Consider the following 11,503-nt stretch of genomic DNA (forward strand, 5'->3'; position numbering starts at 1 on the left):
CCTGGGTGACAGAGTGAGACTCTGTCTCTAAATAAATAAATAAATAACATGTGCCCCAGCGAACACATAAAGCCTTTTAGCAAAGACTGGGAGACGTACTGCTTCCAGGAATTTAGGGAAATCTCTATCCAGTCATCCGGGTGATCACTAAGATAACTGAACAAAGACTTCCATAGTTACATACAGTAAAGAACACAGACTTCACAGAATTAGCTCAGGAAAACTGTGAAACAAACAAATGACAACAACAACAAGATACCCTAGAGAAGGGGAGATTCTAAATGCCAAAGTTTTCACATTATAGTCTTTTTTTTTTTTAAATTTTACTTTAAGTTCTGGGACACATATGCTGAACATGCAGATTTGTTACATAGGTATACACGTGCCATGGCGGTTTGCTGCACCCATCAACCCATCATCTAGGTTTTAAGCCCAGCATGCATTAGGTATTTGTCCTAATGCTCTCCCTACCCCTGTCCCCCACCCCCCGCCAGGCCCTGGTGTGTGATGTCCCCCTCCCTGTGTCCATGTGTTCTCATTGTTCAACTCCCACTTATGAGTAAGAACATGCAGTGTTTGGTTTTCTGTTCCTGTGTCAGTTTGCTGAGGATGATGGTTTCCAGCTTCATCCACGTCCCTGCAAAGGACATGAACTCATTCTTTTTTATGGCTGCATCCATGGTGCATTTCACGTTATATTATTTCAAATGACCAGTTTTCAAAAAGAAAACATCAGGTAAGGAAACGAGCAAGAAATTATGGCCCATACACAGGACAAAAACCAGTCAATAAAAACTGTCCCAGAGGAAGTCCAAACACTGGACTTTTTAGACAAAGATATTAAATCAGCTATTTAAAATATGTTGAAAAATCAAATGAGGGCCCGGCATGGTGGCTCAGGCCTCTAATTCCAGCACTTTGGGAACCAAGGTCGGGGGGGTCACTTGAGCCTAGAAGTTCAGGCCCAGCCTGGTCAATATAGGTAGACCCCGTCTCTACAACGAATAAAAAAGTTACCCAGGCATGGTGGGAGGTCAATGTTGCAATGAGCCATAATCACACCACTGCACTCCAGCCTGGGAGACAGAGCAAAATGCTGTCTCAAAACAAAACAACAAAACACACACACACACACACACACACACACACGAAATCACCAAGGAAACCAAATGTAAATTACTAAAGAAAACTGTAAGGCTGATGTCTTAAACAGACAACATAGATAAAAATTATACAAAAAGAAGTAAATAGTAACTCTGAATATGCAAAAGTACAATAACTGAAATAAAGAATTCACTAGAGTAGCTCATTCGCAGATTTGAGCTGGCAGAAGAAAGAATCAGTGAATTTAATGTAGGTCAATTAAGACCATCCGGTGTGAGGAACAGAAAGCAAAAGTAATGAAGAACAATGAACATAGCCTCAGTGATCTGTGGGACACTGTTATGAGTTGAATTGTATTCCCCCAAAGGTATGCTGAAGTGCTAACTCCAGTATCTGTCAATGTGACCCTGGAAAAGACCCTTTAGAAAGGCTCTTTACAGATGTAATCAAGTTAAGGTCTAATGACTTGAGGTCATTAGAGTAGACGCTAATCCAAAACGACTGCGGTTCTTATGAGAAAGAGAACTTTGGACAAAGAAACACACACCCCCAGAGAAAAGACTGTGTAGATAAAAACAAGGGGAAGGTAGCCATATGACAGACAGAGACAGAGATTAAAGTGCTGCATCTAGTAGTTTGAAATGCCCAGGATTGCCATTGAACCCTGAACAGAAGCTAGAACAAGCAAGGAAATATTATCTACTGGATACTTCAGAGAGAGCATGGCCCTCCCCACACCTTGATTTAGGACTTCTGGCCTCCAGAATAGTGAAAAAACACATTTCTGCTATCTTAAACCATTCAAGGTTGTAGTTTGTGAAACTTTGTTATAGTAACCTTAGAAAACTAATACAAACATTAAGTGTAACAACATATGTACAATTGGAGGCTCAAAAGGAGAGGAGAGAGAAAAGAATAGAAAGAGTATTTGAAGAAATAATGGCTGAAATTTGCCAAATTTGTTGAAAACATTAATAAACATGTTTAAGAAACTCTCCTGGCACGGTGGCTCAAGCCTGTAATCCCAGCACTTTGGGAGGCCGAGACGGGCGGATCACGAGGTCAGGAGATCGAGACCATCCTGGCTAACATGGTGAAACCCCGTCTCTACTAAAAAATACAAAAAACTAGCCGGGTGAGGTGGCGGGCACCTGTAGTTCCAGCTACTTGGGAGGCTGAGGCAGGAAAATGGCATAAACCCGGGAGGCGGAGCTTGCAGTGAGCTGAGATCTGGCCACTGTACCCCAGCCTGGGTGACAGAGCGAGACTCTGTCTCAAAAAAAAAAAAAAAAAAAAAAGAAATTCACTGAACTCCAAGAAGGATAAATTCAAAGACATCCACACCTGGGTATGTCATAATCAAACTATTGAAAAACAAAGACAGAGAGAGAACTTAGAAAGTAGCAAGAGAAGCATGACCCATTACATACAAGACATCCTTAATAAGATTAATGACTGATTTCTCAGCAGTAATCATGCAGGCCAGTGGGCAAAGGGATGATATATTGGAAGTGCTGAAAGAGGCCAGGCCCAGTGGCTCATGCTTGTAATCCCTGCACTTTGGGAGGCCGAGGCAGGTGGATCACCTGAGGTCAGGAGTTTGAGATCAACCTGGCCAACATGATGAAACCCCTTCTCTACTAAAAATACAAAAAAATTAGGTGGGCGTGGTGGCAGGTGCCTGTAATCCCAGCTACTTGGGAGGCCTGAGGCAGAAGAATCACTTGCACCCAGGAGGCAGAGGTTGCAGTGAGCTGAGATCTCACCACTGCACTCCAGCCTTGTCAACAAGAGCAAAACTCCGTCTCAAAAAAAAAAAAAAAGGAAGTGCTGAAATAAAAAACTGTCAACTAAGAATTTTCTATCCAGTGAAACTGCCCTACAAAAGTGGAGGAGAAATTAAGATATTTCTAAAAAAAATTTTTTTTTTTTTTGAGACAGAGTCTTGCTCTGTTGCCCAGGCCAGAGTACAGTGGCACGATCTTGGCTCAGTGCAAACTCCATCTCCCGGGGTCAAGTGATTCTCCTGCTTCAGCCTCCCAAGTAGCTGGAAGTACAGGTGTGCACCACCACACCCAGCTATTTTTTGTGTTTTTAGTAGAGGCAGGGTTTAACCATGTTGCTCAGGCTGGTATTGAACTCCTGACCTCAGGTGATCCACCTGCCTCAGTCTCCCAAAGTGTTGGGATTACAGGTGTGAGCCACGTGCCCAGCCAGGATATTTCTAAATTTAAACAACCCCAAGGAGACAATTTCTCACTAGTAGACCTGCCCACAAAAAATACTAAATGTAGTCTTTTAGGATGAAATGAAAGAACACTATATAGCAACTCATATCTGCAAAAAGAAAGCTCGTTAGTGAAAGTTACTCATAGATAACCATGAAACACAGTATATACGCATTTTTTGTTAACACTTGGTCTCCTATCTGACTTAAAAGACACCTGCACAAATAGTTTATGTTATCTACGCTGATATGTATACCCAGTATAAATATTTCATATAATGATGCAGCCCAAAGGAGGGGTGAGAAAATGGATCAATATAGAGGCCAAGTTTTTGTATCCTATTGAAATTAAATCGGTATTCATTCACACTAAATTATTATAAATTAAGCAGCTCATTAAACTCCTTAGGGAAACCACTAAGAAAACAACAAAAATATGTATAGTAAAATAAATGAAGTAATTAAAACGGCACATGAGAAAATATCTAACACAAAATCAGGTAGTAATGGAAGGAGAGACAAAATAAACACAAAACATATTTAAAAAGTAGTTAAATGGCAGATTTAATACTATTTTATCAGTATTACATTAAATGTAAATGAGTAGCTCACACCTGTCATCCCACCACTTTGGGAGGCCAAGGTGGAAGGATCACCTGAGGTCAGGAGTTCGAGACTAGCCTGGCTAACATGGTGAAATCTCATCTCTACTAAACATACAAAAAATTAGCTGGGCGTGATGGTGCATACCTGTAGTCCCAGCTACTTGGGAGGCTGAGGCAGGAGAATGCCTTGAACCTGGGAGGTGGAGGTTGCAGTGAGCTGAGATCATGCCACTGCACTCCAGCCTGGGCGACAGAGTAAGACTCTGTCCAAAAAAAAACACAACACAAAACAAAAAAGTAAACAGATTAAACATTTTAATTAAAAGAAAGCGACTTGTAGAAAGGATTAAAAACATGTTTTGCATAAGCCCTAGGCAGGTTCTGAAGATGACTACCTATAGAAATTCTGATCATCACCTTTGATATTGAAATAAATGCCCAGCATCTATACTTGACTATTTAGGAGGACAGTGCTCATTCAGATATGAAAAATGGTAGCATGTCAATTATAAATGAATGAGTCCTAAGCCAGGCGCTGTGGCTCATGCCTGTAATCCCAGCACTTTGGGAGGCCGAGGCGGGTGGATCACGAGGTCAGGAGTTCGAGACCAGCCTGGCCAAGACGGTGAAACCCCGTCCCTACTAAAAATACAAAAAATAGCTGGGCATGGTGGTGGGCGCCTGTAGTCCCAGCTACTCGGGAGGCTGAGGCAGAGAATTGCTTGAACCCAGGAGGCAGAGGTTGCAGTGAGCCGAGATCACGCCACTGCACTCCAGCTTGGGCAACAGAGTGAGACTCAGTCTCAAAAAAAAAAAAGAAAGAAAGAAAGAGTCCTAATGCAGGTGAGATTTGATGACACAGATATTGGACATGCATTACTTTCCTGTGAAATATTACCAAGTCAGAAGTTCTTTCATCTGCTTCTTCAGTAACCCAGCTGAAGTATGATTACTGAGGTAGCAACCCAGACACAGTTACCTAAGATGAACATAACAGTACAGATCAGAAAATCTAATTTGTGCTACTTCCCATAGTCATGTGAACATCATCAACTTACCTACTCCCTGGGTTCATTTTCAGGTTGAATTATTTCAGCTTCTCTTTGTGCTAGCATGTGAGAGATGGGAGTCTTTTGTATATGTGAACATTTCTACATAGGTAAGGTGAGTTAATGAGTTTTGGAAATACTGGTTTTAGGATTCTCTGTCCTGCTGAATTCTCTGTTTAATTTCCTAGTGAAGCCTCAAGTTTGCCTTACCCAATCTTCTGGGCCAGTGCATCTTTGCTAGGGATAAGCTAGATCTGTAAGATGCCGAATCTATATTTGAACCAATGACATTTTAGTAGTAGAATGAAATATGAAAATTGCCAAGTTGATATGGTAAAATATGAGTCTTTTCTTTTCTCCTCTTTTTCTTCTTCTTCCTCCTCCTCCTCCTCCTCCCCCTCCTCCTCCTCCTCCTCCTCCTTCTTCCTTCTTGCTTTTTGCTTCTTTTTTTTTGAGACAGGGTCTTGCTATGTTGCCCAGGCTGGAGTGCAGTGGTGCAATCATGGCTCACTGAAGCCTCAACCTCCTGGGCTCAAGCAATTCTCCCACCTCAGCCTCCCAAGTAGCTGAGATTACAGGTGCACACCACCATGCCTGGCTAATTTTTATGTTTTTTTGTAGAGATGGGGTTTTGCCGTGTTGTCCAGGCTTGTGAGTTCAAGCAATCCTCCCATCTTGGCCTCCCAAGTGCTGGGATTACAGGCATGAGCCACCCTGCCTGGCTGTCTATTTCATATATAGTTCAACCTAATAATTAGTATTTTCATTCAGTGAGGTTTATTAAACTTAGTATGACAACTTGAACTCCTTTTTTCTTCAAATTTTTTTCTTAAGGAATCCATCCTCATGGCTTACACTAAGTGAAAGACATTTTTAAAAAACACTGTGAATATAGGTTTTAGTATTCCACTTAACATCAACATTTGCTTTGTATTTATTAGAATACATGGCTTAGGGAAGATAAAAGAAAATATTGGGTAGGAGTCTTCCTAGGTTTGGAATAAGTTACTCTTATTCATAATAGTCTTTTAAATTCAACCAATTTTCACTTATTAGCCAAATTTTATCTAAGATAATAAACTCCACTATCTACCAAAAAAGCACCAGTTTGGATTTAATCAGGAAAAAGAATTTTAGGCCACAAAGGTAATCTTCAAGATAATATTTTCAAAAAGGATAATATTTTCTAAACAAAGAAAAGTGAAGAAACAACATCCAGCAGCACAAAAAAAATAAAACACTGTAAAGAAAATGGGGGATCATTTAGGGAATTTTTTTTTTTTTGAGACAGAGTCTCGCTCTGTCACCCAGGCTGGAGTGCAGTGGGGCAATTTCAGCTCACTGCAACATCTGCCTCCTGGGTTTAAGCATCAGCCTCAGTCTCCGCAGTAGCTGGGACAACAGGCACGCGCCACCATGCCCTGCTAATTTTTGTATCTTTAGTGGAGACGCTTGAACTCCTGACCTTAAGTGACCCTCCCGCCTTGGCCTCCCAAGTGCTGGGATTATAGACGTGAGCCACCCCGCCCAGCCAGAATGTAAGAAAATTTCAATTGCATGAAGTCATTAATAAAATGTGGGGAAAATTCACACGATTATTACAATACATGCCCCCAAAGACACTTTATTCAACTAAATAGCTATTTGTGATTAAAAAATGGTGAACTATAATAAAAAGTTCTTTAAAATAGTGAACAGTATGAATCAGAAAATCAATGAACAGTATGCATCAGAAAATCAACAGAAAACATCATACAAAAATTTGAAACACCATTAAAGTAGCACCAAGATACAAATGTTTCTTAGCATGGTTATTATTCAGTAGTTTGCTGGTTGGCCTAGGTGGCCAGAAATAGAGAAAAAAATAAGTAATCAATATTGAAAAGGAAGAGACCAAATCATTATGTTTACATATTAAGTCAAAAGGAGCAAATAAAAACCTATTTAAAATTAACAAGTGGCCAAACGCAGTGGCTCACACCTGTAAACCCAGCACTTTGGGAGGCCAAGGTGGGCGGCTCAGCTGAGGTCAGGAGTTCGAGACTAGTCTGGCTAACATGGTGAAACCTCATCTCTACTTAAAAAAAAAAAATTAGCTGGGCATGGTGGCAGGTGCCTGTAATCCCAGCTACTTGGGAGGCTGAGGCAGGAGAATCCCTTAAACGCAGGATGGCGAGGTTATAGCAAGCCCAGATTGGGCCATTGCACTCCAGTCTGGGAAACAAGAGTGAAACTCCATCTCAAAAAAAAAAAAAAAATTAACAAGCCATTACCAGACTCAATAAAACATTAAAAAATCGAGTTTTCCTTTATATCAGAACAATAAGTTATAGGGAAATATAACTTTAAAATTCCATTTATAATATCAACCACTACTTTCAGCATTTAGAGAAAAAACAATATTTAAAACTTAAGAAAATTAGTGAAGGACATAAAAGAAGATGTGAATACTTGCAAAGATGTTACATGTTCTTGTAAGAGGATCCTCATTTTGTGTAAATGTCCTTTTCAATCTACAGGGTTAATGTAATTTCAATAAATAAATCTCGAAAGTATTATTAGGGGGTGTGGCTTTCTGTGGAAGGGTAAGAAAAACCAAGAAAACAAAGCACAGAAGACTTACTTGCCTATCAATACTTACTTTATTATAAAGCCACAGGAATGAACATAAAGATAAAAGGAACAACTTCGCGAAATCTCTATATGTAAGGGAATTTGTTTTATTTATTTATTTTACTTTACTATTTTATTTTATTATTTAGAAACAGAGCCTTGCTTTGTCACCCAGGCTGCAGTTGAGTGGCACTGAGGCTCACTAGCTCACTAATGGCACTAGCTCACTGCAACTTTGAGCCCTTGGGTTCAAATGACCCTCTCACCCCAGCCTCCCAAGTAACTGGGACTACAGGCACATGCCACTGTCTCCAGCTAATTTGTTTTATTTTATAATTTTTATTTTGTAAAGATTGTGGTCTCACTTTGTTGCTCATGCTGGTATTGAACTCCTGGCTTCAAGCAATCCTCTGGCCTCAGCCTCCCATAGTGTTGAGATTATGGGCATGAGCCCCTGTGCCTGGCCAGGGAATTTATCATATAATAAAATATCTTTCATAATTATTGGGACAATCAGAGTCTTTTTTTTTTTTGAGATGGAGTCTCGTTCTGCCACCCAGGCTGCAGTACAGTGGTACAATCTCAGCTCACTGCAACCTCTGCCTCCAGGGTTCAAGTGATTCTCCTGACTCAGCCTCCCGAGTAGCTGGGATTACAGGTGTGTGCCCCACCACGCTCAGCTAATTTTTATATTTTTAGTAGAGACGGGGTTTCACCATGTTGGCCAGGCTGATCTCGAACTCTTGACCTCAAGTGATCTGCCCACCGTGGCCTCCCAAAGTGCTGGGATTACAGGCTTGAGCCACCGCACCCAGCCTGAATCAGAGTCTTAACTTGAGACTCATGGATAGGCTTCCAAAGGTTCATAAAACCCCTGATGTTTTATACAAAATTTTATATGTGTGATGTACATATTTTGGGGGAGACTGTCCACAGCTTTCCTTCCATTTTTATTTATTACTATTTTTTTAAATTTTTTTCAAGACGGAGTCTTGCTCTGTCACCCAGGCTGGAGTGCAGGGGCACGATCTCAGTTCACTGCAACCTCCGCCTCCTGGGTTCAAGCAATTCTTCTGCCTCAGGCTCCTCAGTGGCTGGGATTACAGGCACCCGCCACCACGTCTGGCTAATTTGTCATGACATTTTAAAATGTTCATAGAATCAGCTTGTCAATTTTAGGAAAAAAAAAACAAAAAACAACTGCTTGGATTTTGATTGGGATACTTTGAATCTATACGTCAGTTTAGAGACAACTGCAATCTGAACACTATTGAGTTTTCCACACTATTTGTGTCTTCTTTAATTTCTCTCAATAATGTTGATAGCTCTGTGGACAGATTTTGCAGTTGACAGAATATGAAGCCATTTATGGTAAAAACTTTCAGGATAGTAGCATTAGAAGGATACTTCTTCAATGTGGTAGAGGAAAGTCTAAAAAAATGCCTACAGCTAATATTACATTTGACGGTGAAAGAACGAACACTTTACCTCTAAAATGTAGAACAAAGATATCCACTCTCGCCACTTCTATTCAACATTGTAATGAAGGTCCTAGTCAATAAAATAAGGAAAGAAACAGAAAAAAAGGGCATATGGATTCAAAAGCAAGATGTTAAAGATGTTAAAGACTCTATGAAATGGAAATTAGAACTAATAAGTGATTTCAGCAAGTTTTCAGGGCGCAAGATTAATAAATACACCAATTGTATTTCTACATACTAGACACAAACCATTTAAACTTGGTACTTTAAATTACCAGTTACAAAAACATCAAAAAACATTAAATACTTGGGATAAATTTAACAAATATGTGCAAACTTTTCTGAGAAATAATTTGCCTCCAATAAGCTGCACCCATTTAAAGTGTGCAATTCAGTTACTTTTTTTTTTTTTTTTTGAGACGAAGTCTCGCTCTTGTCGCCCAGGCTGGAGTGTAATGGCATGATCTTGGCTCACTGCAAACTCTGCCTCCTGTGTTCAAGCTATTCTCCTGCCTCAGCCTCCCGAGCAGCTGGGATTACAGGCGCCTGTCACCACGCCCAGGTAATTTTTCTATTTTCAGTAGAGATGGAGTTTCACCATGTTGGCCAGGCTAGTTTCGAACTCCTGACCTCGTGATCTGCCCGCCTCGGCCTCCCAAAGTCCTGGGATTACAGGCGTGAGCCACTGCGCCTGGCCCACTGAGTTCCTTTTGATAGTTTTATATGCCCATAAAACCACCATGATCAAAACAGAACAGTCTCACTGCCAAAAGATTCCTTGTGTTCCTTTTTGGACCGTCCCTCCTCTTACCACCAGCCCCAGCAACCTCTGACCTGCTTTTTTTTTTAAAGACTATTTATATTTAACATGATTATCAGTATAACTGGGTTTAAATATGACATCTTGCTATTTATCTGCTCCTGGTTCCTTCTTCTTTCCTTGATTAATATTGAATTTATTGAATATTGCTTAGGATTCTGTCTCCACTTAGGATACTGAATATTGCTTAGGATTTTATCTCCACTACCGGCTTTTTTTAAAAAATGGGCCTATTAGAGAAGGAAACATATTGTGATAACATAGTCTCAGTGTTTGTTCTTTAAAGTGCCTTCCTGTGTCAAACTCTCTCAGTCACTAAAAGAAAACAGTTTATGATGCAACCTAAAGAAAGCATGCTTACATTTGCCTTTTAAAGCAGGATGTTTTTACCGGCGCAATATAATATAGTGCACAATGGGGAAAGAAAAAGTTCTAATAACCTATTCTAAAGTTTTGCTTAGAAAGTATCTTATTCACCAAGCATTTCCATTCACTGAAAGAAATCAGTTAACATGGATCTTTAAGAAAACAAGCTGGGGCCGGGCACGGTGGCTCAAGGCTCACGCCTGTAATCCCAGCACTTTGGGAGGCCAAGGCGGGCAGATCACGAGGTCGGGAATTGGAGACCTGACCAACATGGCGAAACCCTGGCTCGACTAAAAATGCAAAAATTAGCTGGGCCTGGTGGTGCATGCCCATCATCCCACTACTTAGGAGGCTGAGGTGGGAGAATCGCTTGAACCCAGGAGGTGGAAGTTGCAGTGAACAGAGACTGCGCCACTGCACTCCAGCTTGGGCTACAGAATGTCAAAAAAAAAAAAAAAAAAAAAAAAAAGCAAGCTGGCCAGGCCAGGCGCAGTGGCTCACACCTGTAATTCCAGCACTTTGGGAGGCCGAGATGGGTGGATCATTTGAAGCCTGTAGTTCGAGACCAGGCTGGCCCACATGGTGAAAACCTTGCCTTTACTAAAAATACACGAATTTGCCCAGCGTGGTGGTGGGTGCCTGTAATCCCAGCTACCGGGGAGGCTGAGGCATAAGAATCACTTGACCTGGGAGGCGGAGGTTGCAGTGAGTCGAGACTGCGCCACTGTCCTCTAGCCTGGGCGACAAAGCGAGAGAAGAGAAGAGAAGAGAAGAGAAGAGAAGAGAAGAGAAGAGAAGAGAAGAGAAAAGGAGAGAGGAGAGAGGAGAGAGGAGAAAGGAAGAGGAAGAAAGCTGGCCAGACGTGGTGGATCACTCCTGTAATCCCAGCACTTTGGGAGGGTGAGGCAGGAATGATCACTTGAGGCAGGGGTTTGAAACCAGCCTGGGCAACATGGCAAGACATCGTCTTCACAAATATACATCTCTGTGTGTGTGTGTGTGTATTAATACACATATGTATTATATATATGTGTATATATAATATATATACATATTACACAGGTTTTGTGGCACACACCTGTAGTCCTAGCCACATAGGAGCATGAGGTGGGAGGATTCCTTGAGCCCAGGAGTTCGAGGTTACAGTGAGCTATGATGGCGTCACTGCACTCCAGCCTAGGGACATAGCAAGACCCCGTCTCTTAAAAGAAAGTTCTGTGAGTCACCAATAAGAAAAA

Source organism: Macaca mulatta, chromosome 12 (assembly GCF_049350105.2).
Source record: "Macaca mulatta isolate MMU2019108-1 chromosome 12, T2T-MMU8v2.0, whole genome shotgun sequence".
Lineage (NCBI taxonomy): Eukaryota > Metazoa > Chordata > Mammalia > Primates > Cercopithecidae > Macaca > Macaca mulatta.